Source organism: Mastomys coucha, unplaced genomic scaffold (assembly GCF_008632895.1).
Source record: "Mastomys coucha isolate ucsf_1 unplaced genomic scaffold, UCSF_Mcou_1 pScaffold20, whole genome shotgun sequence".
In the NCBI taxonomy this organism is placed as follows: domain Eukaryota; kingdom Metazoa; phylum Chordata; class Mammalia; order Rodentia; family Muridae; genus Mastomys; species Mastomys coucha.
The window spans coordinates 140,938,457-140,966,239 of NW_022196903.1; the positions used below are offsets into that span (position 1 = coordinate 140,938,457).

Here is a 27,783-nt window from a genome sequence, read left to right on the forward strand (position 1 = left end):
AGATATTTTAAATTTAATTTTTATGTGCATTGATATTTTGACTGCATGTATATCTGTGTGAGGATGCCAGATCTCCTAGAGCTGGAGTTATAAATAGTTGCGAGCTGCCATGTGGGTGCTGGGAATTGAACCTGGGTCCTCTGGATGAGTGGCTGCTGAGGCATCTCTCCCGCCCTATAGCAAGCACTCTTGAATGCTGAGTGGTTTCTCCAGCCCCTAGATTGGTACTTAATCCCATTTTCAAAAGAGAAACAGGCATGCAGACTACCAATCTAATCTTGGGACAAGGTCACATAGCTAGTACTAAATGTAATTCTGCCATGATAGACAGCCTTATTTATATTCAGGACAGACTTGGTTTGGGTTTCAGAAACCCTTCTGGTGAGGGGTCGCCAGAGTTCCCTATGGACACATAATCTAGACTTATGTTGGGACCAGGCAGGATACCCAGATGGGGGTTGGCGCCTTAACTGAGGGGAGTGCTTGCCTCTGCATCCTAGTAACCACACTGTCAAAAATAGTCACACTTGCCCTACATTACAGACCTCTCCTAGTCCCCGGTCTCCTACACTGACTTAGCATGAAGGAACTGGCTCTATGTATAATTTAGATCTTTCCACTTCCTAGAGCAATTAAGGAATTACACAGATGTGCCCAGGAGAAGGCTCAGGAGCCTGACTGAAGAATGACCAAACACAGAGTCTTTGAATAAAACTGAACTTAACTGCATTGCTGTTCTAGTCCTTGCCTGTGGTGGAGACAGTGATGGATTGAAGGTAGATACGAACACAGTTTGGGGATGATGAGAAGAAGTAAAAAGACTAGGCTGATCTTTCTTGCTGGCCCTCAGTGGTACTGCCTCTATTACTGCTCACCCAGGCGCCACTCTGGTGGATGTTGCCTGCCTGGTGTCAGACTCTGATTCTCCCATAGCCTTTTGACCTGTGACTTCATGAGTGCCCGGTGCAGAGTTCTCTGTGCGTGGGATTACTATGTTCCTTGACAAGTGTCAGAAAAGTCACTAGAACTGGAGGAGCTCTTCAGCAGTCCTGTGTTCTGTGATGACCTTCCAGGACTGATGGATTTCCTGTGGATTAGGAACCTAGGAGTTACAGAGAAAGTAATTCTTGTCTGCAGATTTTAACCTTCCGTGACAGGAACAGACCACTAAGAAAGGGCCCTGATTCTCAGGGCCTCAGCACCACTCACACCATCTGATTGTGGCCCTCTCAGCAATTCTCTATACATTTAATACATTTTCTGGTGACACTGTGAACAGGCATGTGGATGCAGGGGAGTGGTCTTTGGCCAATGATGAAGTCATTTCCTTCCTCCCTCCCTCCCTCCCTTCTTTCCTTCCTTCCTTCCTTCTTTTTTCTTTCTTACTTTCCTGGCCCTCTAGGTCTTCTGCATTGAAAGACTAAATGCTTTAAGAATTATTCATTATTTAAAGCCTGTTTAAAGAGGCAATAGATCAGCAACTCTTGCTAAATATTTTAGATAAAATTGTCTTACAGAACTGAGAGGACAGGAAAATGCATCTTGCAGGAGTGCCTGTATTTCCACACAGTTTCATTTAGGACCAAGCACTGTTTAATAGCATCCATCTGGTTTGCCTGAGTACATAGATGTAAGGAGAATGGCTTCAAACTGGCTGTCCTGCTAAGATTCTTGTGCTGGTGAAATTGTTCACTCCGTTTAGAGCAAGTTGTTTTCGGAAGTTTTGTAAATTTTTTAGTACAAAGATGTGCTTTCAGAGATCATTTGGAACTCAGTAGCACTCACCGTACGATTGTTAGCATTTTATCACTGATTGGCTGGAAGCTGTAGTTGAAAAGTATCTGAGAGACAATTGCTGATAGTCAAAATCCAGGAAACAGCCTGGAAGCTGACAGAACTTTTAACAGCTCCATAGTGAGAATCTATACTGTAAAAAAATTTAAAATGGGAATGACTTGGTTTGCCTATCTTCACGAGGGTTGTAGTTGAGCACAAGCCAAATGTGCAGTGCCACTGTAGTGGGAAGTTATCCAGCTGGGGTTAGCAGGTTAATGCAAGTTAGTGTCTGAGTGTAGTTAATGGCCCTTTGTGCTCCTGGCTGGAGATTCTGCATCTGGAGTCTTTGCCCTCCTTTCTGTTTAAAGAAGAATGTTGCCCTTGGTGTGTTTCCAGTGGCATGATGTTGACCAGAGGCTTGCAAGTTGTGCTCCTGTAGGCGTGGTTTGCAGAGCCAGAGCACATGGAGGTCAAGGGGAAGGAAGCAGGGATGTTGGTATCAAGCACCTGTCTGTGTGCCAAGCCGAAGGAGCAGGCTGATCATGTTTGATCCCGAGAGCAGTCCTTACAAGAGCATAGGGCTCTGGAGTGAGGCCTGAGTCCAGGAAGGCAGCAGGACTTACCCCAAGTGTCTCAGAAAGTACACTGGCCCAGGCCGTTGTGTGGAGCATGCCTTTGGCACTGTTACTATCAGCACTCAGGAGGAAGATGTGTGAGGGCCATGGGTTCAAAGCCAGTCTGTAGAGGAAGACCCTACCTAAACTAGACCAAACCAAACCAAACCAACCAACCAACTATTCTGGAAAATATTTGGGTCTTGATCCTAGCCTCTGGCTATGGTCTCCTTTAACAATGAAGTTCTATGATTTTGTAACTGTTCTTGCTCCACTATCCTTTTTGAATATCATTTAAATCAGGAAGCGTGGCCCAGAGGCTCTTATTCATGCTCTATGTGTCATAGAAAGAAAAGCTGACTGAGGACTGCTGAAGAGGCTCTGGAAATTTTTCTGAAGGTGGTTTCTCATATTCCTGCCAGCACTGTGGAGACTTTATTTGCTTTGATTTTACTTGAGTAGATTAAATAGCAGTGATTATTATATGCAAAAAATATTGCTACTTTTATTTTTTTTGATGTGAAAGCTGAGCCTTGCTTGGCAGATACTGTGCTTTTTTTTGTGGAGGAAATCATAAATCAGGATTGAAGGTAAAAGTTATTTTGACGCAACTCTTTCCCCTTTCTCTGCAGAGGAACAATTGCTTGGCTCTGAAACAGCTCAGGGATTGATGACCCAGAATTAAACTCTGTAAGTGAGCTTGAATTTCTAAGGACTCAAGTGTTTTAAGAAGTAATTTGGGGGAGAAGAGCCCCTGCTCTATACTTGATTGCCTGATCAGATACCAAGCATGTTTTTGTCTTAAGGCCTTTCTTTACGTAGAATAGTAGCTCACATTTTACATTAGGTGCTGTATTTTATGTAATATATGCTTACATCCACATATGTAAGGAAAGCAATTACTTGTTAGTGTAATCTTACAGTAGTTCAAACTTAATTGTGAAGCTTGTTGGATTAATGAAGAGTGAATACAGAATACTTTGGAGTTAGCAGCGTGCTTGGTGACTAGAGCTGCTTCCTGAAGACATCTGTTGCTATTGGGGTGACTATTTTCTTGGCATAATATACTGGTTTTCAGTGATTTTTTTTTTTTATGGTTGATAGGCCAATTTTAAAATCTGAAGAAACAAGAGCTTTATTGTAGGCTTTTATTTTTCTTACACTTTAGCTTTAAATTAATTTCTGCCATACATGTAAGTGGTTAACAGTATTAACAAAGATCAGTGGCATCCATTTCAATATGTTAATGAAACATAAATATTTTACAAAACAAGAACTGTCCAGCTTGGATCTTTGAGCACTGTTTCTGTTCTCTGCCAGTGATAATATTTGCTGTCATGGAGTGGACATTTGGCTTTGCAGTATGGCCAGACAGCCACTGTCACAGCACTGACCAATTCCAGCTGTGTAGATTTGATCATAGAACCTTGCTAGGAGATTAGGTTATGGGAATTGGGAGTTCCAAGTGGAATTTTAGTCTTGCGTTTATTGTTCTTGTTCTATAGTGTATTGTCCTTTCTTACTGAGGGCGGGAAATCCAGTTTAGCTCTGACCTAGTCCTTGACTAGGAACGAGGGAATGTGTGGGAAGGACTGCAGAGTGACCTAAGGAACCATCACACTGTTCTGCTTTAGTTTCCAAATGAGACTCTTTAGAAAGGACTGGAATCTTAACTCAGTGAAGACCTTTTATCTCACCAGCCCATGTCCTCAAACAGGGCCTTACTCTAGGCCTCAGTGGCTTGGATGTTACTTCTTTAATTTCAGAATTTGAAATTATGTTGAGTCCTCTCATGTGAAAATACAACTCTTCGTTGTTTTATTGATTGACTATTTGGGACAAGGTTTCTCTGTGTAGCTCTGACTTCCTCTGTAGGCCAGGCTGGCCTCAAACTCAGAGATCTACCTGTATGCCTGCATTTCCCTCCGAAATGCTGGGATTAAAAGCATGTACCTCCGTACTGGGCATTTGATTTATTTTTAAATTAATGAATGACAAACTTTTCTCCTGTAGCTCTTCCCTTTTTTGTATTGAATAAAAAGTTTTAGGACTAACACCATGGTAATAGTATTTACTTTTACACAAGAAAAGGGAGTAACCTGAAAAGTTAAGTCAGTTTAACAGAGACACAGGACTGTCAGATGTTTACTAGGCATTTCTATGGCTTTAAAACTCTGTCTTTTGCCAGATGGTGATGGTGCATGCCTTTAGTTCCAGCACTTGGGAGGCAGAGGCAGGTGACTCTCTATGAGTTTGAGGCCAGCCTGGTCTACAGAACAGCCAGCAGGGTTCAGAGAAACCCTGTCTCTAAATACATAAACAAACAAACAAACAGACAAAACCTTCTGCCTTTTGTACATGGGTGTCTATGTCAGTGCTGTTTTTACCTTTCAGCCAGATTGGGAAGTGTCCAGTCTTGGAGGCATGGTCCATTCTATCTTTTTAAGTGCTAACCACTTTCCCGGAGATTTTATACTAGAAATGAGTGATTCAGATTTTTTTTTTTTGGTTTTTTGAGACAGGGTTTCTCTGTGTAGCCCTGGCTGTCCTGGAACTCACTCTGTAGACCAGGCTGGCCTCCAACTCAGAAATCGGCCTGCCTCTGCCTCCCAAGTGCTGGGATTAAAGACATGTGCTGCCACTGCCTGGTGTGTAATTCAGATTTATTAAGGACAAACATACAATTGTTGGAACATGAGCTGCCTTCTGTGATTCTATTTGCCTAAGGAGAATTCCCACTGTCTGAGAGTTCTAAATGGAGCCTCTAATTGGGTGTGCTTGAGTGTAAGCTGGCTGGATTGTTTACATTGCATCATTTACAAATGCTTTGTTAGCATGTGCATGCATGCTGTTTCTCATACCTTTTGCTTTTCCTGAGATCTGTGCTTTTCTGAAAGTATTTGGTTCTTAGAAAATGCAATTTTTAGATGAATAAGGCTACATGCAGTTAGATCATATAATTAAAAATGGAAAGAGCCACTCTTCATCTGCCTGTTGCCTAGGAGGACAGCAGTACAGGAAAATGGGAAAGTCGGGTTCTATGTGATTGTGTCTTAATGGGAGTGAGTTAGAGTGTGTGTGTGTGTGTGTGTGTGTGTGTGTGTGTGTGTGTGTAATCCCACACAACAGTATTCAGTATAGGTGGAAAAATACTTTACTCATAAGGGGGTATAGGCTGGGGAAAATAGTTTTACTGTATCTGTTCTCTCTCCCTACAACCCCCACACAAACATGTTGCTTATATTGTATAAGCTATAAATTGTGTGCATTTTCCTCCTGCAGTGCAGAAGTATAAGTGAACAAGTGCAGAGCACACCGTTCAGTGCAGAGCACACTGTTCAGTTGGTTTGCTCTCATTTATTTAATCTGAATTTGATCTACAGCCTAAAAATGGGTTAATAGTGATTATTTATTAATTTGCTGGCTTGCCAACATGATTATGGAACCCAAAGTTTCTGGTATTCTACCATTGAGACATACCCTAGTTCACATGTGTGTGTAAACACTTATGTGTGTGAGGCTGGAGGTTGATATTGGATGCCTTCCTCAGTCACTCTTCCTTCACCTTGTTTTTTAGACACAGGGTCTCTCACTGAACCTGGCTCTCATCATTTTGGCTAGACTGACTGGCCAGCAAGGAGAAAAGGGTTCCTCTTTTCTCCCTTTCTGGGGCTGAGGTTAAAGATACACACTGCTGTCCTGGATTTTGATATAGGTACAGGAGATCTGAACTCTGGTCCACAGGAAACACTTTGAACCATCTCTTCAGCTCTATTCATGATTTTAAGTGTTACCAAACATATTTAAAAACCTTATCAATTGCAAATTCTGATAATAGCTTAATTTCCTTGTTAAACAAGCAAGCAAGCAAGCAAGCAAACCTTTTAGCTAAAATTTCTTCCATGTGTTCAGAAGCCTGAGGGGTGTGATGGCCTAGGAGAGAAAAAGTGAACTGAGTAATACAGTATCAGTACCCTCTGCAGCTCTACAATCAGATCATAGAGATAGATACCTATGGTATTAGAAGGCCTAATTATAGTTATGCCTCATGGCATGATTATAGGCTTCTCCTTCCAGACACGAAAATTAAATAGTGAAGTTTCTGTACACATACGTAGCATCAATGTGAACAAACCCTGCTATTTCCCAACATGAAAAATGTGTGTAAGTGGGCTAAGTTGACATTCTCTGGCAAGGACACACAGACTAGAAGCTGGTAACGTTGTGTATTCCTCCTCCGTAAGACCCCAAACACTACTTAATTGTCATTTATGGCAGTCCTTCACATGATGGCCAAGGCTTCCTGTGGTGACAAAACAGACCGCCTGTACTGTGTGTGCTCTTACTTTGTGTAGACATGTGCCCAGAGACTTCACATGTGAGTGTTTCACAAATTGACATTTGGAACTTTGTCCTCCTGTATATTACATTTTCATCAAAACCAAGTTTTTCCCCCCTTTATTTTCAAATAGCAGTCAAACCTCTTTTATTTTAGAGTTAAATGATTTCCAGACACGCGGCAGCTTTGACCTGTCATTCCACTGCTCAGGACGAGGTAGAAGTCATCCTTTCCTAGCCTCAGCCACAGGAGGCCTCAAAGAACCAAGTTAAAATAAGTAAGGAAATAAATAAAGAAATGAGAAAAAAGTGATAACTGTGAGGACCTGGCTAGAGCCTTGACAGAGGGCCTTCCTAGGAAGGGTGAGTCTACCCTGGAATGGGGAAATAAACCATGCTTTTGGGAATTCTGCTAATTTTTGTTGTTGCTATTGTTGTTTGTTTTAGTTTCTTTTGAGACAAGGTCTTTCAGTGATACATTCATAGCTAACCTGGAACTCAGCCTCCCCAGTTCTAGGAGTGCAGACATAAACTACTATGTCCTGAAGGAATTTGTATTTTCCTGCAGTAACCTTGCTGAGCAGAGATAGGAGAAAGAAGTGCCCAGAGGGCTGCGATTTGAATCTCATAGTGGATTTGAATCTCACGTGTTGCTAGTGCCCAGCCTGTGCGGTTGTTCCTTAAGGAAGGCCTGCTGTCGTGCTTTTGTGACAGATGCCACTTTGTATGGTTTGCCTGGGAGCTCTCTGTCACAAATGGCCAGTTAAGGTGCAAATGGCCAGTTAAGGTGGCTTAGCCTTCTATTTTAAGTCGAGTAAATTGGGGCTGGTAACTTGAAAGGGCGGAGCTGGGATCTAAATCTAGCCTGGATGACTCTCCAGATTCTGCCCATAGGGCCCACTGTACTTCTCTGTGTCTGAACCACATCACTATCCTTGGCACCTTTCCTTTCAAACAATAAAGGAGTTAACCTGGGTGGGTGGAGGTGTTTACAAGGGTCACCAGGAAGAGAGTTACTGCTAATTTTGGCACATTGAGGAGAAAACTTTCCCTTTGCTCTTTAACTTCCAGTTTCAAGGCCTGTGAATTAAACAGAAAAAATAACAGATTTTTCTAGTCTGTTTCCCTGATCTCTGGTTCTTAAAATCTTTCTTCCTCCTCTTTAAAAATGGTTCCTGAGTCTGAGGGGCATGATATAGATGTCACATTTATGGCTGAGTGCTCTAATTTTTTTTTTTTTTTTTTTTTTTTGAGACAGGGTTTCTCTGTGTAGTCCTGGCTATCCTGGAACTCACTCTGTAGACCAGGCCGAACGTTTTAGAGAGTATTTCTCAGCCATCCTATTTCTTCTTTTGCGCACTCCCTGTTGTGTTCCATAGCTATTTCATTCATTGTGTTGTTTTCTTGTGTTCAGTTTCTCTGAGTTCTGCCCCTGTGTCCCCTGTTCCCTCTTCTGTTAGAATAAGCACAAGCTACACACCAGTTCTGTTCTTTCCAGGCACACAGTGTTTATGTATACACACATACCTGGGAGTTTTTGTGGACTTATAAAAATACTGTCATCCAGTTACTGTAACAGGTTGTTTTCTGCAAATCCTAATGTGTGAAAAAAAATGCTTTTATGTAACATACGTAGCTCAGTTTTTAAGTGACTCTACCGTGTTCTGTTCGGCTAGACTCTGTTCTGAGCATCCTTAGTTGCTCATTTTGTTGCTTGATAAACAACAGCTCATTTTTGTGGATTCATGTGAGTAGTGTTTGTAGGTCACAGCTTTCATGCATTTAAAATGTTGTCATATGCTATTGTACTGCCCTTGGGTGAAATATATTGGTTTATGTTGTATCAATGGTTTCCTAGTCTTTGGAAACTCTTAACAGGTGGTTGGTGTAAGGATAGGGTCAGGTATGTGAGGGTCAGGCATGAGGAGGAGACTTGAGTATTAGAACTGCCTCTGCACCTTTTAGATTCTGGGCTCTGGGCACACACTATCTCCTTGGCCATGAAGCAAGAGCACTATTACTTCTTGTTTCCTGAGCCTTTCCAAGTGGGTGTTCTGGGAGAAGACTCTTGTTAAAATGCTTGGCATTGTATGTCTTTCAGATTTCAGAGTTCTTCAGATTTTTTGAATATTTGTGTAGATTTTTGGACTGAGCATTGAAATTGCTCAGACTTTGAATTTGGGCTGGGCTGTTCAATTTATATCACGGTTTTTAGTACTGAAAAAAAAAGGCTCATGTTAACTTATATTCTAAGGCTGTTAAAAAGATTGCCTTAGTTTCATTAAAAACACAAACACAATTTGGGAGTTTTTTTAAAGTACATTTAAAAAATTTAATATGTATGCACACACTCTTGTGCATGGGTGCATCACAGTGCATATGCGAGGAAGGTCAGATGGTAGCTTGAAGATCGAGTTTCTCCTTCCCCCTTGTGGGTTCCTGGAATCGAACCCAGATCATTACCTTGGTGTTAAGCACCTTTACCCACTGAGCCTTTTTTAAAGGACTTAGCCTCATTTTTAAAAAGTTTAATTTGAAGGCAAAAGAACAGGTGCTGAGTCCATTCTCACTAAAAAAGCAAATGGCAGATTCTGGAAGCTGGGCCTCAAGGGCTGCCATCTTAGCACATAGTGGCATAACATGTGTTTTTGTCTCTGCTCACAGCCAACATATGGCCTATTGGTAGAACTTTGGAGAAGTCTCTGCTTAGTTTTATCATTTTGGGGTATGAGCTTTAAAGATATTAGTGGGCTTATGGGATATGGAAATCTCAGAGTTCAGCTTCTGGGTGAGCCAGTTATAAACATCAGTTCCTTCTGCTTCTAGCTGCATGTGATATGTCTGGGATGTTGACTTAGTAAGCTTGGGCCTCAGCTGGAGGTGGTGTAGGTAGGCATCATTCTGCACATAAGAAGATCCAATTTACTTTTTATGACTCTTTGAGAGAAAATGAACAGTATAGTTTAAGAACATTCTTCTTAAGCATTCCTTTGGGGCTGGTAGGTGTGGCACTGTGGGGTGGTACATGTGCAGCGTGCAAGGCCAAGGGCCTAATCCCTGCGTCAAAGCAGCAGAACAGAACACACCCATTTGGTTCATTTCACAAGTACAGTTCTGTGAACTTATTTCAGCACAGTTTGCCAAGCCTCATCTTGTTTTCCCTCTTTTTAAATACAGAAGAAATAGGATGTAGTTGGTTTCTAGATGTTGAATGTTAGGAGGTGAAGGTAAATGAGAGGAGACTCTGCATGATCAGCCTTTCCCTTCTGTGCTGTCCTTCAGAGGCCTCCACTTTGTCTTCCATATAGCCTTTGATGTGTCTGTCATCTGGTAGTTTTGCACAGATATCATTTGCAACTTGCTGCCAGAAGACCTCCAGGGGAACCGTCCTACTTTCCAGGTCCCTCCTTCCTGCTTATCTCTGCCCTCATGGAGGTTCCTCTTCCTTTGCCCAGGCCACCAGTTCTGTCAACCTTCTAGGTTGGCAATGGCCCCTGTCCTCACCAAGGTCCAGGCTAGCATAGACCCTTGAGTCTTGTTTGATGTCATGACTACCCTGTGACCTCTGCTTCCAGACTGTGGGTGCTGCTGGGCCAAGTGAAGAATCACAGTTGTCTCTTTGGCAGAGGGACAGACAACAGTCTTTTGATTTTTCGTCTGTTGACTTCCTACCGACTTTTTGAAGCTGTTATGATTTCTTCCCCATACTTTTTAAGTCTCTTTCTACAATCCCCACTTACTCTCTAGGGATGTTATCATTTCCTTTATTTATTGAAAAGATCCAGGCCAGGGGTCACATATTCAAATGCCAGCAGGAGGCGTTGAGATTACTAAAAAAAAAAAAACAACCTAAGAAATGAGTCAAGAGGCAGGGACTGTAAGTGCAGCCTCTCTCTGTGTGTGTGTGTGTGTGTGTGTGTGTGTGTGTGTGTGTGTGTGTGTGTTGTCCTTTGCCCATGGGAGCTTGGCCCTAGTGTTGCTCCCTTCTCTGCTCTATCTGGAAAACTCAAATGTTTGTTTTTCTGTGTGAAATCTCATCATGTTGAAATCATCCTGGGAAAGGCCACCAAACAGTCAGTTTTTCTTGCCATCTCGTCTCTCCTTTATCACCCTTTTTGTGTCTTCCTTCCTGTCTCAGGGGTTTAACTCTTTGTCCACGATTTTCTTTTTCCTACACAAAAACACTTACTATAGCCCCTTTACTCAGAAATTAGCTTGATGCTCTCTGTACCTTTACTGTTGGTCCTGATGGCCCATCTCACCGTGTTAGAATGGGAATGATCCCATCTCCCCTTTCCCAGCCCCAGCTGCTTACCTGGGTCCCTAGGGCCTCATCATTTCTCTTTCATGGTCATTTGGGTTTATAGGGCTTTGCATTCATTGCTTGCTTGCTTGCTTGCTTGCTTGCTTGAGACAGGGTCTCAAGTAGCCATTCGGGGTCTGTGTACTGAGGTTTCCTTTCAACTCCTGATCCTCTGACTCTGAAGAGCTGTGACTACAGGCGTTCACCACCCTACTCAGCTATTGCCTTTGCTTTTTTACATTTTTTTGCAGATATTAATTGAACAAACCAATGTGTTTCATTGTGTATTTTCATAGACATGATAACGTACTTTTACTATACTATTCATTGTCTATGTCTCCCTCTCCTCTTGCCACACCCTACCTTTTTCTTATTCCCCTTATATCCCCAGGATCTCCTCACTCCTTTAACGCTTACTCTTAAGTCAAGCCATTCTCTTCATGACTTGGTCTTGAAGTTCTGAGACTGTATTGACTTGAATTTTCATCTTTGAACATAACTTTACCATTTGTTTTTATTTGTCCATCTTGCTGCATCCCAAATTCTTTATCTCAAAGATTTTTTTATCACTGTTTGCTATACTTTTGCTGTTGGTACTCCTGGCCCAACTCCACCTCATGGAATGGGACTCACTTCATCTCCCTCTCACTCACCCAGCTCCTCAATGACTCCTTTTCAATTTCAGAGAGACATTTTTTCCTTCTAAAACTTAGCTGCTGCTCTCCATATCTTCCTTTGAAGGCTTTCACTTACAAATTAGCCATAGTTGGTTTCTCCTTGTCTTTCTCTGGTTTCGTATGGGTCCATATTATCTTGTGGAAAGCTGAGCTCTGGCCAGGTTGCTCCTTGGCCTGGAAAACCCCAAAGACAGTGAGTTAGCAAAGCTTATTGCCTTGCTTGCCAGTACTGTCGAGTATTATTCTAGACTCTTCTCTCTCTGCCCCAGCCCACTGGAACCATGGCTGGTGCTGAGTACTCTATCTTGGCCCCACTATTCTGTTTTCTGTGGCTGATTTTCTTCTTGCTTCTCCCAACACTCTCTTAGCTACAGGGAAGTTTATATTGTTACACAGCTGTCTAACCCAGCAGCTCTCAATCTGTGGGTCTCAACCCCTTTGAGAGTCATGAATCAGAGATCCTGCATATCAGACATTTACAACCACAACATGAGGAACTGTATGAGAGCATCCCAGTGTTAGGAAGGTTGAGAACCACTGGTCTAACTCATTCTCCCTTCTTTAGTAGGCCTTGTCATTACCTTTAGTTGTGAGCTGCTCTTCCATTTGGCTCTCTCAGCTTTTCATCTGTGCATCTCCAATGGCATTGGTCATTATAAGTCATTATTTTGTAGAACATTAATAAACCTCTTTTCTAGAAAAGTCTCTTCTTTAGAAAGATTCTGTGCTTGTTACGTTTTATACCAGTAGAGTGTAATCAAATGGTAGGTACTGAATACAAGTTTTAATTGAAAATTCAGTTATTAATAATTAAAACATAAGACCATTGAATTTTTTCTCTACTTCCAACTCAGTAGATTAGAATTCATGAAGTGTTTTTTTTTAAGTTTCCTTGAATGCCGTACTTGACACATGACAAGCACTTTGTCAAACAAAATAAAACAAAACAAAACAAACCTTCTTTGTCCCTGACTTGAATGCTTCTTATATATTGAAGGCCAGCTCCATGGTTGTATCATGTAAATGATATCATTGTGAAAAATGTATTCTCTTTCGTTATCAGCTGTCCAGCTGAAACTTAATGTGGAAAATGAATCAAGGCTATTACATATTTAAGACTTTTGGGGTTGGTGAGATGGCTCAGTGGGTAAGACCATTGACTGTTCTTCTGAAGGTCTTGAGTTCAAATCCCAGCAACCACATGGTGGCTTACAACCACCCATAATGAGACCTGACACCCTCTGAAAATAGCTACAGTGTACTTATGTATAATAATAAATCTTAATGATTTAAAAAAAAAGGACTTTTGGCAACCATTGCCAGTTTTTAATTTACCTCCTGTACAAGCATCTAATAATTTGTTCTCTTCTAAAATGAAGGGAGGGAGGGAAGAAAAGAGTGAGAGAAAGAGAAAGAGAGAGAGGACGCGAGCATAACATTTTCTTACAAAGGTGGAGAAAGTGAGAAAAGCTTTGGTGTTGGCCTTGGTTAATATGGTGTTAAAAAGCAGGCTAGCCTTTTTTTCTTTTTTTTTTTTTTTTTTTTTTTTTTTTTTTTTTTTGGTGTTGGCTTGCAACAAGTTCTCTGTGTTCTGTTATTTCCTTAATTAGCACTTGGGGCTTGTGAGTGAGAAATGTTTTAGCCTATCTCCTTTTTAGAATTGTGATGGAGTCTCTTGAAGTTTGCAATTTACATGCTATTGTGTATTTGCATCTTTCACGGAAGCAGAATTTAAAGGGAGGAGTCTGGGTTGCAGCGATAAAGTTCTGAGCAGGCTACCCACTTTCCAGATCTACGGTGACCTTACTGAGGTTTATCTGCTGCTGTATGGAGTTCTGCTGACATGATCAAGTGTTATATAATAATGAGCTGATGTTACTGGTTTCACTAATGCACTCAGCTATGTAAATTCCATAGTGCTGAGGGACCCGAGCATTTTAATGTTTGCAGAAGTATGTTAGTGGTTGGGTGGAAAAGCTTGATTCTGCAGAATGTCTTGGGTGTAGGTGACAGTGTCTTAGGTTTGGCTGGATCATCTCTTCCTTATTCAATAGGAACTCAGTGTATTTCACAGTATTTGTAGGACACTTTGTGTGTGAGTATGTGATGTTTGTACCTCACTGCCATGAGGCTGCTTCAGGTGTGCTGGCAGTAGGACTGTCTCTGATGCTCTGAAATATGCAGTCTCATATTCTGCATGTTGGTGTTAACACACTGATAGGGGATTTTGCAGGTGTCCTTTATGATTCACTTTGCCTCAGTGCTTTGTAATATAAAATGTATGCCATAGTCTTGTGTGTTTGCCACAGAGATTGATACACTTAGACTCTGTGTTAATCCCTGTGTGTACTGTGCTATATGGCTATGTATGTGCTTATTTGTGTATAACTTAGTGGTAGACTGTAGTTGTTACATTCAGTTCAGGCAGAACTTTCAGAAAGTAACTGTGCTTAAATTCCCAAGCTGCTTAGGAGTTTTCAATTAGAATCTTTCTTGGGGGGTGGGAGGACACTTTCCAGTATTATTTAAAACAAGTCATTATTAACCACCCCAAAGATGATTATGCAACAACATGATGATTCAAAACTACGTGGGCTCTTTTTGATGTACTCAGGGCAAATGTAAACACTTAGGAATCTTCAGGAAACTAGAGGGACTATAGGGAGTATTATTTTAGCAGGGGAAGTGGGTTGACTGAGGACCTCAGATATCACTGTCAAGTTACATATTCCTCTGGTATGTATGTATGTATGTATGTATGTATGTATGTTTGTATGTCTCTCTCACTGTGTGTGTGTGTTTGTGCACACGTGTGTGTATTTATTTGAGGTAAGGTCTCTCTTTGTAATCCTGGCTGTCCTGGAACTTACTATGTAGGCCAGGCTAGCCTTGAACTCACATGGATCTGGCTGCTTCTGCCTTCTTGATGCTGGAATTAAAGGTGTGTGCCACCATGCCCAGCTTTATTCTTCTGGTTTTAAAGCTCAGGTATTGTACTATGATGACATACAAGAACCTGTACACTGGGCCCTGTAAAAGCCAGAGGAAAGAAACTATCTCTTTGTCTAGCTTTGGACCTAGAAATATACTTCAACATCTGAATATCTGATTTTCCCCTCTCTTCAGTGTAGTGGTTTTAAGTTTTATTTATTTTCAATGTATGGTTGCTTTTGCCTGCATGTGTCTATATAGCACCTGTGTGCAGAAGAGGGTATCAGATCCCTGGGATTGCATTACTCGCAGTTGTAACTGCCATGACGGTGCCGAGGGTTGAACTCAGGTCCTCTGGAAGAGCAGCCAGTGTTCTTAACTGCTGAGACATCTCTCTAGCTCCAGTGTCCTTGTTTCTTGAAGCTAAGGACCATGTCTTTTTTGTACTCAACCTGATCTTCAGTCTCATTGCTTTGTTTTTCTGCCTGTCCCACAATGAAATAGTTTTTGTCTTCTCTTAAAAGAAATTGCTAGATAGCAGAAAGCAAAGCTGTGTTATAACGTGAAGATGTTATGTTATTGCTTAGGAGCGTCGTCATGTAACTAGCCATGCTGCCCAATTATTCAGGAAGTGGGTATGCATGTAACTAGCCGCACAGCCCAGCTTGTGACTGAAATTTGCTCATCTTGAAACAGCTTAACTTAGTGCTGCTTGCTGAGGACCCTGAATTGAAAGCTTGCATATGCCAAGTGTCTTTCTGAGGGAGTCTATAGCCTCCTAACAGAATCGTTCTGAGAGCCATGGGGATATTTAGAGTATGGAGTCGGTGTGTGTTTAAATCCCCCGGAGGATGGATAGGAGGAAAAGTTAATGCTGTCTGCAGTGAGAGCAGATGTGAGGTGCTGTGACTCACACAAGGCTTAGAAACCCATTCCCAGTATGTAGCTGAGTTAGACTCCAGCTCAGTGTATTTTATCTGAATTCCTACACACATGATTCCAGCCACAGGTCTCCCAGATTTTGGACTCAGGTCTGTCTAGCTCTGGGATCTGTAACATAAACCTACCCTTTGTGTTACCCTTCTGCCTTTAGAAACAACCATTCAGCCTCCACTGGTCTTTCCTTAAGGTCCAGTCCAGGTACCTCTCTCTCCTCAGAACTTTTTAGATTTGACAGTCAGGAGCCATGGAGCTGTGAACCTTTCATGTACAGCTTGGCTCTAGTCTCTGTTACTTACTTCCTCGGCTAGGTTGTGATCATCTTCAGGGAGAGAAATACCTGTTACACTACACAGGATGGAGTGCAGACATTGTGCACTTAGTGTGAAGTCAGTACCTAATAAAGGCCACAGAAGGAGCCCAGCCTCAGAGGAAGTAACAGATGTGATAGGCTAGAGGAGAAGTAGGCCATGCTAAAGCTGGGAAAGACCAGAAAAGCTGGAATGGGATTCACACTACAGCTTGGGTTTACTCTGCAGGCAGGTAAAACCATCTGGGGGTTACAGCTGGGGGCTAGTGTGGTTAGAAGGAGACCTAGGACAGCTCTGCCTACACAGGGACCAGGCTGAGACGCTCCTCAAAGTTCCTTCCAGTCAGTTGGAACCTCATCAACCTGTTTTCAGTACGAAAGGGCACTAGGTCACAGGGAATTGACACACTTCCTCCAGAAATCCCAGGGAAGACAGGAAGTGTGGGGATGATTCAGCGAGGGGGCTTCTTCCTGTGCAGGGATGGGTGACTGTGGCTGCATGATTTCGGTCAGTGTTTGTTCCAGAGACTGTGGCTGCATGATTTTGGTCAGTGTTTGTTCCACCTCTCCCAGGTGGAAGCCTCATGGGAACAGTGAGACCAGGTGGGCACACATCTGGAATGGGAACAGTGAGACCAGGTGGGCACACATCTGGAATGGGAACAGTGAGATCAGGTGGACACACATCTGGAATGGGAACAGTGAGATCAGGTGGACACACATCTGGAATGGGAACAGTGAGACCAGGTGGGTATACATCTGGAAAATGTCGTGTCTGGTCATCCTGAAAAGCCCCAGCCTCCTGCAGTGCTAGCATAAGATCCATGTGGTCAGTTAGCCTCTTTGACTACTTACCACAGTAAAGAATATGGTGGCTTTTATGTTTCTAATACCCTAAGATTAGGTCTGATTTTAGCATCACAAAGAACTTAAACATATAGCAAAGTCCAACTTATATTATTTTAGATATGAAATTAAGAGGGACACTTTATTGTATTGACACAGCATTTAGAACTAATAAGCCTTTTGAGATTTGATTATATTTTATATGGCCTGCAAACATTAGATTAATGTCATCGTAGCCTGGAGATGAAGAATACGGGCTGTGTAGCTGGGTTCCCTGGGCTCTGGTCCTGACTCACCACTCATTAATTAGCCTTGGGCAGGTTACTTAAGACCTCTGCCTCAGTTCTCTCTAATTTATTTTCCACATGAGGTTTTTGCCTGAATTAAATGAACTAATTTTTTGTTTACTTACTAAAGATAAAGCTGTGAAGATAAAGCTATTTTTCCCAGTGAACATTAGTAATTAGTGTATCTTAAGTGATACAAATAAAGCAGCCAGAGGTTAAATAGGTTAGGTAGACACTGAAGCAGCTTTAGAGAGAAACAAACCTTTTCTTTTTTCTTTCTTTTTATTTTAATTTTTACTTATTTACTTTACATCCTGCTCACTGCCCCACTCCTGGTCACCCTCTCCCACAGTCCTTCCCCCATCTCCCCCTTTCTCCTCTGAGCAGGTGTGGGCCTCCCTGAGTATCCCCTCACTCTGGCATCTCAAGTCTCTTCAAGGCTAGGTGCTTCCTCTCCCACTGAGGCCAGATAGGGCAGCCCAGCTAGAAGAACATATTCCACGGGATAGTCCCTACTCCAATTGTTCGGGACCCACATGAAGACCAAACTACACACCTGCTACATATGTGTGGGGAACATGTCCTCTGAGAGGCTCCACACAACAGCTGTATCAGACAAGACACAGACATCCACAGCCAAACAGTGGATGGAGCTTGGGGACTCTTACGGAAGAATAGAAGGAAGGATTGCAGGCCAAAGGGGGATAAGAACTCCACAGGAAGACCAATAGAATCAACTAACCTGGACCCTTGGGGCTCTCAGAGTCTAAATAACCAACCAAAGAACATACACGGGCTGGACCTAGGCCTCCCTGCAAACTTTTTCTTAAAGGGCCAGATACTAAGCAGCTTATACTTGGTGTATCTTACAGTCTCTGTTGCTAATATTCAGTCCTGGCATTGCATCTTGCAAGCAGCAGCTATGGACAGTATGTAGACAGATGGACACAGCTGTATTCCAGGCAAAATTTTATTTACCCAAATAGGTGGGAAGCTACATTTAGTTATGTAGAGCCCCTGCCCATGACACTTTAGTCATGCTGGGAGCTTAAGGTACTGTGAAGACACTAGCTTCACTCTTTATTCATTGTTTAGCACGAAGTCAGGCCTTAGACCAGCGTAGGGACTTAGATTAGCTGTCATGAATGAGTCTCTTTAAAGGGTGGCATAGAAGTCACTTATTTAAGGGCTTGGAGCATTTTCTTGTGATCCTGGGATTGTGGAAAGATCGGGGTTTGTTTTATTTGATGGACACAAATACAGACTGTTTTTTCTTCTATAATCTCTATGTAAAAAAGGCTTGTGAGCCAAATAAAAAGCAGTTTGTAATTGTGCTTGTTGGTACACTGAGGGTTTTTCTTCTAGACATGTTGTTTATATGGGTTTGAGTCTTTCATTTCTTATTTTCAGTATAATAACGAGCTCTTGTTTTTAAATTAAACTTGCCAATGGGCCTTTTTGTGAGTGGCTGACTGTTGGTGAGTTTGTATTTATAGTCTAGGTTGGTTTCTGAGGAAGTGACTAAAGTCTCTTGCATTCCATTAAGACAACATAACAAAGACCATCTTTGACTCAGGGAAACAGGGCCTAGGATGAAAACTCGAAAAGCTAATGGTTAGTGTTTATCAATGTTTTTATGTATTCAGTGCTGCTTGGGCCAGATAATCAGAGCTTTGTGCTGGGGGCAAGGTTGGATATTCACTGCCCCTCAGTAATCCAGAGAGAATTCCTCTGGAGCAAGTTCAGGCAGTGCTTAACTTACTGATGGGCCCTTTTTTACATTTTATATGTTTTAAAGTGGGAGTTACAGAATATAAGTATATACTTCTCCTCTCCTTCAAGTATTCTACCAGAACCCTTGACATATATCCAGCAGAGAGGTTGATGGTGGTGGGACCCAGGAAGTGACTAACTTAGGGAAATCCACTGTGTCTTGTTCTTTGTCACATCCCACTGGTTTTCCCATCTTGCTTTTTTGTGGTACTGTAATAAATACTTGAGGCTGAGTAAGTTATAAAGGAAGGTGTGTGTGTGTGTGTGTGTGTGTGTGTGTGTGTGTGTGTGTGTGTGTGTGTACGTATCAGTTTTAGATGCCTTTTGTTTGTTCTTGTAGCCAGTGATGATGGGCTGAAGGAGCGATGAGCTGGTCCAACCCTGGGCTGTCTTTGATTCTGGGATTCAGGCCAGAACTCACATTTTCCCAGAAAGGACCCATTAGGGATGGTGGGTGGGACTGGGCTGACCTCAGTGTAGACTGCTTGCTTAGCAGTTGTTGGGGCCCTGGACTCATTCCCCAGTAACATTTGTTGTTGTTGTTGTTGTTGTTTTTACAAAGGAGAGAGAAGGCAAGGGAAGATTGGATTTTATGTTTCAGTCTGTTCAGTGTTAGCACATTAAGTTTTACACTGGTTGAAATGGTTGTTGTTTGTTTTCATTGCTTTACCTCTAAAGGGCTTTTCTGCACTTAGCATTTATTATTATTGTTACATAACATATATTTTTTATTTCAGTCTTTTCATAAGCAAGTCAATGGGCCACTTTAAGTTTTGGACAGAATTATAAAACAAAGGAAGGTAAAGTTGCTCTGCCCACTGTCACGCATGTCCACTGTCACACATGGTCACTGTCACGCATGGTCACTGGCTCCTGCCTCTGTTCTCAGAAGCACCTAGCTGGCCTTCCTACAAGGTCACTTTTAAAGCACCCACATCTGTCAGCTTACAACCTCATAGAACTCCATCTTCATGGGATCTGACACTATTTACATACACACACACACACACACACACACACACACACATACACACACACACACAGAGAGAGAGAGAGAGAGAGAGAGAGAGAGAGAGAGAGGCTTATCAGTTGAACCTTCTTTTCAGAGCAGAGCTTGCTCTGAAGCTCAGGCTTATCTTTACAGACCACAGCAGCTGCTGAAGTGTGCTGTAAAGCTAACTTTAGGAAAAGCACAGTGCATAGATATTTTTCTGATGTGACTTGATGAGGGGTAAGAGATTCCTTAAAGACCATGTATACCTCCACTCGTGCCTAAAATGCCCTTGCCAGGGAATAGTTCTATTTCAGTGTTGAAACCCTGTTCCTGGAGCTTTTATAAAGAGGAGATGGGAAAAGGATAAGTAGATAAATGCCTTCAGCTGGAGCTGACCTTTGCTTCCCTGCTGGATTTGGCACCGGAGGCTACATTGTCAGCATGTCTTGGTGGGGATGTATAGTCCTCATATATACACAGGAGCGTTTTTTCCTTACGTGTGAAATATGTAAAAGAGGTAAAGGTATCTGAAGGGCAAGCCACGAGACACACATGTTGTCTGTGTTGTCCACATGGCTCCTCTTAGGAAGGAAACCTCTTCCTGTCTCTTCTTACCTTGGCACACCTGCGTACATCTATATCTATAGGGCCTCCATGTCTCTTCTTACCTTGACACACCTGTACACATCTGGCCCCATATCTCTAGGCCCTCAAGTGCATTCAGCAAAGTTGGACAAAAAGTATTTGAAGCAATTACATCTGTCCCCAGACTGAATGATTCCTCACCCTTATCATTACTCCTTAAGCCAGGGCTTCTTAAGCTTTCCACTTGTCACCCATTTCTGCCCAAGAAATTTTTACGTGACCTGGGAAGTAGACACTTGTATACATACAAGCCAAGCATCTACTGTTAAGGAATCAAAAAAAGATTCTTTGGTGTATATTTTTGTATATATATAGTTAAAGATGGATTGCTGGATATTTGACGCTGTGGGGCAATGAGCATCTTAATGTTTTTAGTTGATTAATATTTTAATTTTAGACAGGATCTCACACAGCCCAGGATGCCTAAAACTTGTGAAGTAGCATAGGGTGACCTAGAACTTATGACCCTTCTGCTTCTGCTCCTCAAGAAAATTTTGATTTTATAGTCCTGAGAATACTACTTTGCATAAGTATGTGAAATCAAATGGTCAAAGTATGTTTAGGGCTATTTAAGAAAAATTTAAAAATTCTGTTCCAATCTCAAGTCAAAATTCATTTTAATAATTAAAAAAAGAAAGAAAGAAACTCAGACAAGCAATTCAAACAAAAATTTTAAAAAACCAAGCGTTCTTACATAGTGTAACCTAAAGGTACTAATTTGCTACTTCTGTGATGAGGAATGGTGATAAGAATATATTAAAAGTCTTTGTTTTCATAAGTAAGCCTTTATGTTTCTACAAGAGCAGAAGGCTTTGCATGTATGACATATAGAAGCATTCAACATTTGTTAAATGTTCAAATTGCTTTTTGGTCATTCTGTATTTTGAAATCTTTTATTGCTGTGAAAATTCTCATGACTCTACATTCAGCTGTGTGATCCCATATTGGATATTCACCTGTGGTTCAAGAGGCTGGATTCTAAACAGTTTAACTTTCATAGGAGTAAGCATTATAGATAACCTAGGCATGATATAAAGCACACAGGATGGTGAGCTTAGGCCATACACATGCTTGAGCCCCTGAGCATCTTGCGGCTCTGGTATGTAGCAGGAGATCCTAGAACCAATTCCTGGGCAGATATAGACTGAAAGATGTATTGTAAAAGCCATGATCCATTTGTTTACCTAACAGCTGTTCATAGACCATCCACCATGTTCTGAGTACTTTGGTTGTAAAAATTAATGGTGGTGATTTCAGCAGAAAATTCCACTTTAAGGAATTTTTGAGGCTGTCCATAGCTGAGGTGCACAGAGAAGCATAGGGCCAAAGAGGCAGAAAAGGAGGTGCCAGGTGTTGGAAAGGAAGGCAGATAGAAGGAAGTCCTTCACATGAATTTTCTTGTTTTAATAACTCCCGTGGTAGTAGCCTGATGTGAGTTGTTTATATAACAGTTTACCACCTGAGCCCTTTTCCTGCTGTGCTATGATTTAAAATCTGTTCTAATATAATTTTGATTTCTTTTCAGTACCAAACTTCTATGGATCAGTTTGCTAAGGACGTGCAAGATTGGAAGAGCTGAGAAATCAACGCTGAACCAGTTTTTTTTAAAAGTGAGTAGGCTTACCCCCATAACCGTTCATTTCTGACATCCTTATACTGTAGTAAGAAGTCAACATGTCATACTTGAGAACTTACACCCCTCCCTCCTTACAAGCATCTAAACTTTAAGAGCATCGTGGTGAAAATGGGCATGTGCAGGTTCAGACGTGTCTCCACGGCAGCCTGCCAGCCAGTCTCCATTTGGCACGGATCAAGCAGGACAGCACAGGCCTGGTCGCATACCAGAGGCACCGCCCTCTTCCTTCTCAAGTGCTTTGTTGCTCTTTGCCTTCAGACCCTGTGGTAGCTTGTCCACAGGAGTGAGGCTTGTTGGCCCTTCAGTGACCCGCAGGCTGAGGCAGTGTTTTCACGTGGCTTAGTGGCCTTCCTTCTCCCATTCCTCTTGCCAAGTGGTGAGGTTATTGCTGAAATTGTGCTAAGAGGTAAGTGTTTGATTGACTTGTTTAGATTTATTCTCAAAGTTCTACATTTTACCTTGTGCCAAACACTACTCTGACCCTGCTGCCTCATCTCCAGGTAGTTACAGAGTAGCTATTTCAGTGGCTGAGAGAAGGGAGCATGCTGAGGGTCAGAGGTCATCCGGACGGTGAGTGTGGACACGGCACTGTCTGACTTGATTGCCATATCCTCAGTAGTGTTAGAATGTCATTCCTCCCAGGAGATGGTGCTGCAACATGTTTAATCCCAGCACTTGGGAGGCAGAGGTAGGAACGTCTCTGAATTGGGGTCCGGTCTACAGAAGGTGTTCCAGGACAGCCAGGGCTGTTCAGAGAAACTCTGTGTTCAAACCCAAATCCAAAACAAAAGAAAACAAAACAATGTCATCCTATCATAGTGGTGGCAGGACACTGGGCCTTCTGACTTGTGATTGTAATAGAAATGTGACTCTGATTCTCCTGAACCCTGACAGAAGGAAGGGAGGGAGGGAGGGAGGAGAAACCTTGTTTCATGTTAGAGTTAAGAGAGGACTGATCCTGGGTCGATGTTTTATACATAAAGGAACAAGCGCGTGCCCTTGCTGGATAGCTGTGTGGAACAGATGTTCCAGATGAATGGATCTGTGTATGCAGCATCTTTAGTAACAAAATCACTGGTCTCACAGATCTTCTGTCCTCGGAGTCTCAGGATAGCCAGTGTCCTGACTGCTGGTGTCTTTGAGTAGTTTTACTTGCCTTTAAAATTCATGACTAGATTCATATAGTATATATTCCTTTGTGTGTGGCTCATTTTGCTCAGTGTGTATATGACATTCTCCTGCTATTAAAGTGGTTTACTTTTTTCCTTTTCCTTGCTCTGATGAGATCTAATTTTGTAGTTGTAGGGCATTTAGGTATAATTCAGTTTATTTTTAATGCTGTACATAATGAATTTTTAAAAAGACCTTATTTTGTGTGTATGGATGTTTTGCCTGTGTGTATGTCTGTCTGTCCACAGCTTGGGATCCTGGTGCCTGGCCAGAAGAGAACATTGGATCCCTGGAACTAGAATTATAGATGGTTGTAAATCAACAAGTGGCTGCTGGCAATCAAACTTGGATCCTCTGGATTAGCAGTCAGTGCTCTTAACTGTTGAAACATCTCTGCAGCCCCATATGCGTGTGTGAAGACAGGTGTGTGCATCTGTGCACATTGCTCTTGGTGGTCAGAAGAGAGTGTTAGAGCTACTGGAGCTAGAGTTGCAAGATATTGTGGGCTCGTACTGGGCACCCAACTCAGATCTCTGCAAGAGCAGTATGTACAGTATGTACTAGCTAAGCTATCTAGTGAGGAGGGTGTGTGGTCTTTTCTCTATGTGTGAAACTTTGAGACCTTGGGAGGTCAGCTATCTCAAGTCCACAGAGACCCATGGGTGGTCATGTCCTAACTCTCTCTAACATGGTCTTTCTAGGCCCAGTATTCAGTTTTGACCCTTTATTTCTGTGCCTATCTTGTGTTATGCTCATTCATGGACCGCTCAGCAATTTAGGTTCCGTGGAGTGAGGTGAAACTAGATTCCTTTGAAAGCAAAGGTATTGATATTTAGGTGGCCAAGTGATAGGCCTACTTCCCCATGTTATTCTAAGCATCATACCCATCAGGAACAGGTGATGTTTTCATAGGTTCTCTGGGACATGGCCAGGCAGAAGTCCTCCTTGGAATGCATGTCATGTGTAAGGCTGGTCCCTCGGCACAGACAGGTTTTATTTGCATGGCATAAAAAGGGATTGCAGAGGAGAGTAGAGAGTCTGGAGAGAGGTGTGTCTGTGCTGCCCTAGAAACTGTGACAACACTTGGTGGACCAGATCAAGAGCCTGGGAAAGTGACATCGTGGAGGAGGACCTGGTGTGTAAGGCCTGAGGAGTCTAGGGCCATGAGTAAATGAAACTGGATCTGATCTAGCCAGACTCAGGAGGAGCTTTGGTTTTCCTTTCAGAAAGCTTTGAAAAGTAGTCCCTAAAGTCTGAATCTCGAGCCAGGAAGTAACTGAATAAAATTACTGAACTAGGAAATGTGGGCCTTAGAGATTTCCTTTGAGGGAGTTTTGTCTTCAGATCACAGCTCCACCTTCTTCTTGCCCCATGACCCCTTGGTTAGCTTCTTTACCACAGGTAAAATACCTTCTTTACGGGGATATTATCATGCCCCATAAACTTTCTGTTCTAGTTTAGTGCAGACGTATCTTCAGTGTGCGCACTGACACTGTAATTGTTATCCTGGGTGTCCTCTCATTCTGTGACTAGCAGCTTTCTGACTAAGAAAACATAGTGATTTCCAAGTTAAAAACGAACATTATGAAACTAAGCATGGGAATGCTAACCCAAACCTCAAGTTGAAAAGGAAAGATGTAGGAAACACCTGTGCTGTGTCCTTGGTGTGTCACTCAGCAGGGCCCTCCACTGAAGACCTTATTTATTGTGTCAGCTGGAGGCCAGTGCAGCTGAATTCAGGGGGAGCTGAATTCAGGGGTCATTTTGCACATTGTCACTTCCGGAATTGCTTTTAACTCTTGCTGGGTGTTTTGCAGTATCTTGAAGGTCAGAGTTTTGGCGAGGTCTCAGAGAGTGACTGATTCTGCAGACCATAGCCATTCTGAGGTCTGAAAGATTTCCAGCTGACCATGGTCAGTGTTATCCACTTCTGTCAGAGCTGTGGCACATGATGAGTTCATGATCTAACAAAATAGCCTGGTGTGAGAAGGGAACTTGTAGAGATGCTTGAGCCAGAAAGAGCGATGGCTGTGAGCCTCTAATTCCAGCCCCTACTTCTCTACTGTGTGGTGGCCTCAGGCTCCTCCTGTGGAAAAGCAGGAATTTGGTTTAAATTGAGACAGGAGCAGAGGTGGGGGTCTATGAACCCACTAAATGTAATACCTTGTCTTGTGTACATTTGAGCTTTTCTTGATATTATCTTCTCTCTCATGCCTGTCCAGGATCAGAAGTTTTAATGACTGTAAGGGTGAGGATGGTCTTGTGTTGCGGCTTGTGTTTACAAATAGAAAATGTGAGCAAATTGTAAGTGATGCAGGGCTCTAGGAGTGTGTGTGAATCCACTGATATGACTTTGTATGCTTTGTTCATTAAAGGTCAGGTATATTTTCCTCTGAACTAAATAATGGATAGATTAAAAGTTGTTGCATATTCATGCATGGTGTGCATAAACACTCAGGTTTATGTATTTATTTATTTAATGGGGTGGTTCCCACTCTTGATTCAGGGTACTTTTAGTATGCTTCCTCCTCAAGGAACAGCTTTCTGTAGGCTGACAGAAGACAGTGGTAAAAGTAACATACAGGACTAACATTTGTGCCAAGTTAAAGGCTGTGGTGATAGGAGCCTGGGGTTTCACATCCATAAAGTAGAAATCGGGGTCCTGCACAGGAGTCTTCTTATGTTTCTCTCTTCTTCTGCTGAGTGATGAAGGAGGTCTTTTGTGAGAGACCTCCTTATGTCTGTCTTTCAATTCCTGGTTCCCACATTCTAGTCATGCAGTTAAGACCGTTCCATGTAAATGCTGGATTTGTTTTATTGTTTAGATATTGAAGAAATATGTATTTCAGAGCTTCAGTTAAAATAGTAGCAATGCTTAGTAGAGTGGTACACATCTAAATCCTAGCATTTGGGGAGGTAGAAACAGGTGGACCTCTGTGAGTTACTTAGCCTGGCCTACATAACAAGTTCCAGGACAGCCAGGGTTGCATAGAGCCACCTTGTCTCAGATGACAGCAACAGCAACAAACACCAAAGTTAAGTATTAGCATCAAGGTGGGTGTGTCATGGCATGTTTATCATCCTAGTACTTGGGAGGTTGAGATAGGAGGATTCTGTTTTTGAGGGTGCTTTGTACTACATAATTGGACCCTCTCTCCAGAAAAAAATTGAAATATTGGTATACATGGAATTAATAGAATAAAAATAAGTGTTCAGTTATGTTTTTTACTTACTCATTATGGCTGTCCTGAGCTTGACAGTGGGAGCAGCACAAGAAAGCATCAAAACCCATGTAACATTTGTCCATTTGGTTTGGGAGGCATTACTTCCACTTGAGGTTTGATGCAGTATCATGTGCCTAAGAGCACAGGTAATGCCTTTGCCCCTCCTCCATGACATTGATTCTTGCTTTCTTGGCCTGTTGTACCTGTTTATACCACTTTTGAGGATGGCCAGAACCATATATAAGAATGAGGTGGAGCCTCCTTTCTACCTATGTCTTCGCCTTAGTTGATTTAAGAAGGCTGTAACATTGGAGGCTTCCACCCACACAGGCCTGCCTATGTGTCTATATAGTGCTTTGCTGTGAGCCTGCAATTTGCAGCCTCTGACAAGAGTACAGACCCTGAGGTAGTGTAGCCTCTGACAGAGTGCAGCCTCTGACAGATTGTAGCCTCTGACATAGTGTAGCCTCTGACAGTGTAGCCTCTGACAGAGTGTAGCCTCTGACAGTGCAGCCTCTGACAGAGTGCAGCCTCTGACAGTGTAGCCTCTGACAGATTGTAGCCTCTGACATAGTGTAGCCTCTGATAGTGTAGCCTCTGGTAGTGTAGCCTCTGACATAGTGTACCCTCTGATAGTGTAGTCTCTGACAGAGTGCAGCCTCTGACAGTGTAGTCTCTGACAGTGTAGCCTCTGACAGTGTAGCCTCTGACAGAGTGTAGCCTCTGACAGAGTGTAGCCTCTGACAGTGCAGCCTCTGACAGTGCAGCCTCTGACAAGAGTGTAGCCTCTGACATAGTGTAGCCTCTGATAGTGTAGCCTCTGACAGAGTGCAGCCTCTGACAGTGTAGCCTCTGACATAATGCAGCCTCTGACAGAGTGCAGCCTCTGACAGTGTAGCCTCTGACATAGTGCAGCCTCTGACAGTGTAGCCTCTGACATAGTGCAGCCTCTGACAGAGTGCAGCCTCTGACAGTGTCAATTCTGCCTCCCCATCCCCCAAGAATGCATATCCTATGACTATGTTCTCTGTGCCCTTTTCTTTATAGCCCCCTTGTAGTCTTTGTCACTCTGTTCCCTAGAATTGACATGTCTATTTCCTGACTTTTTTTGTGGAGTGGACATAATTAATATGAAATACATCTTACCAAAACAATAACAAACAAAAGTAAAAGTCTCATGTCTTTAATCTGAAGTATTTTTGTTTGTTAGTTAGTTTTTGTTTTTGGTTTTTCTAGACAGGGTTTCTCTTTGTAGCCCTGGCTGTCCTGGAGTTCACTCTGTAGACCAGGCTGGCCTTGAACTCAGAAATCCGACTGCTT

General features: G+C 42.5%; 1 protein-coding gene across 12 annotated transcripts in view; it reads left to right on the forward strand.

The window, feature by feature from the left end:
* Positions 1 to 27,783, forward strand: part of Ppfibp1 (PPFIA binding protein 1) — a 149,657-nt gene that overhangs the window by 22,045 nt on the left and 99,829 nt on the right. For 8 of the 12 annotated variants that reach the window (XM_031383911.1, XM_031383917.1, XM_031383918.1 and 5 more), the window contains exon 2: positions 21,959 to 22,043. The gene's annotated coding sequence lies outside the window, so the exon portion shown is untranslated. Of the gene's footprint in view, positions 1 to 650; positions 777 to 3,022; positions 3,081 to 21,958; positions 22,044 to 22,176; positions 22,476 to 22,569; positions 22,640 to 27,783 lie in introns of those variants that run through there. The other 4 variants (XM_031383913.1, XM_031383912.1, XM_031383916.1 and 1 more) reach the window with 4 other exon arrangements.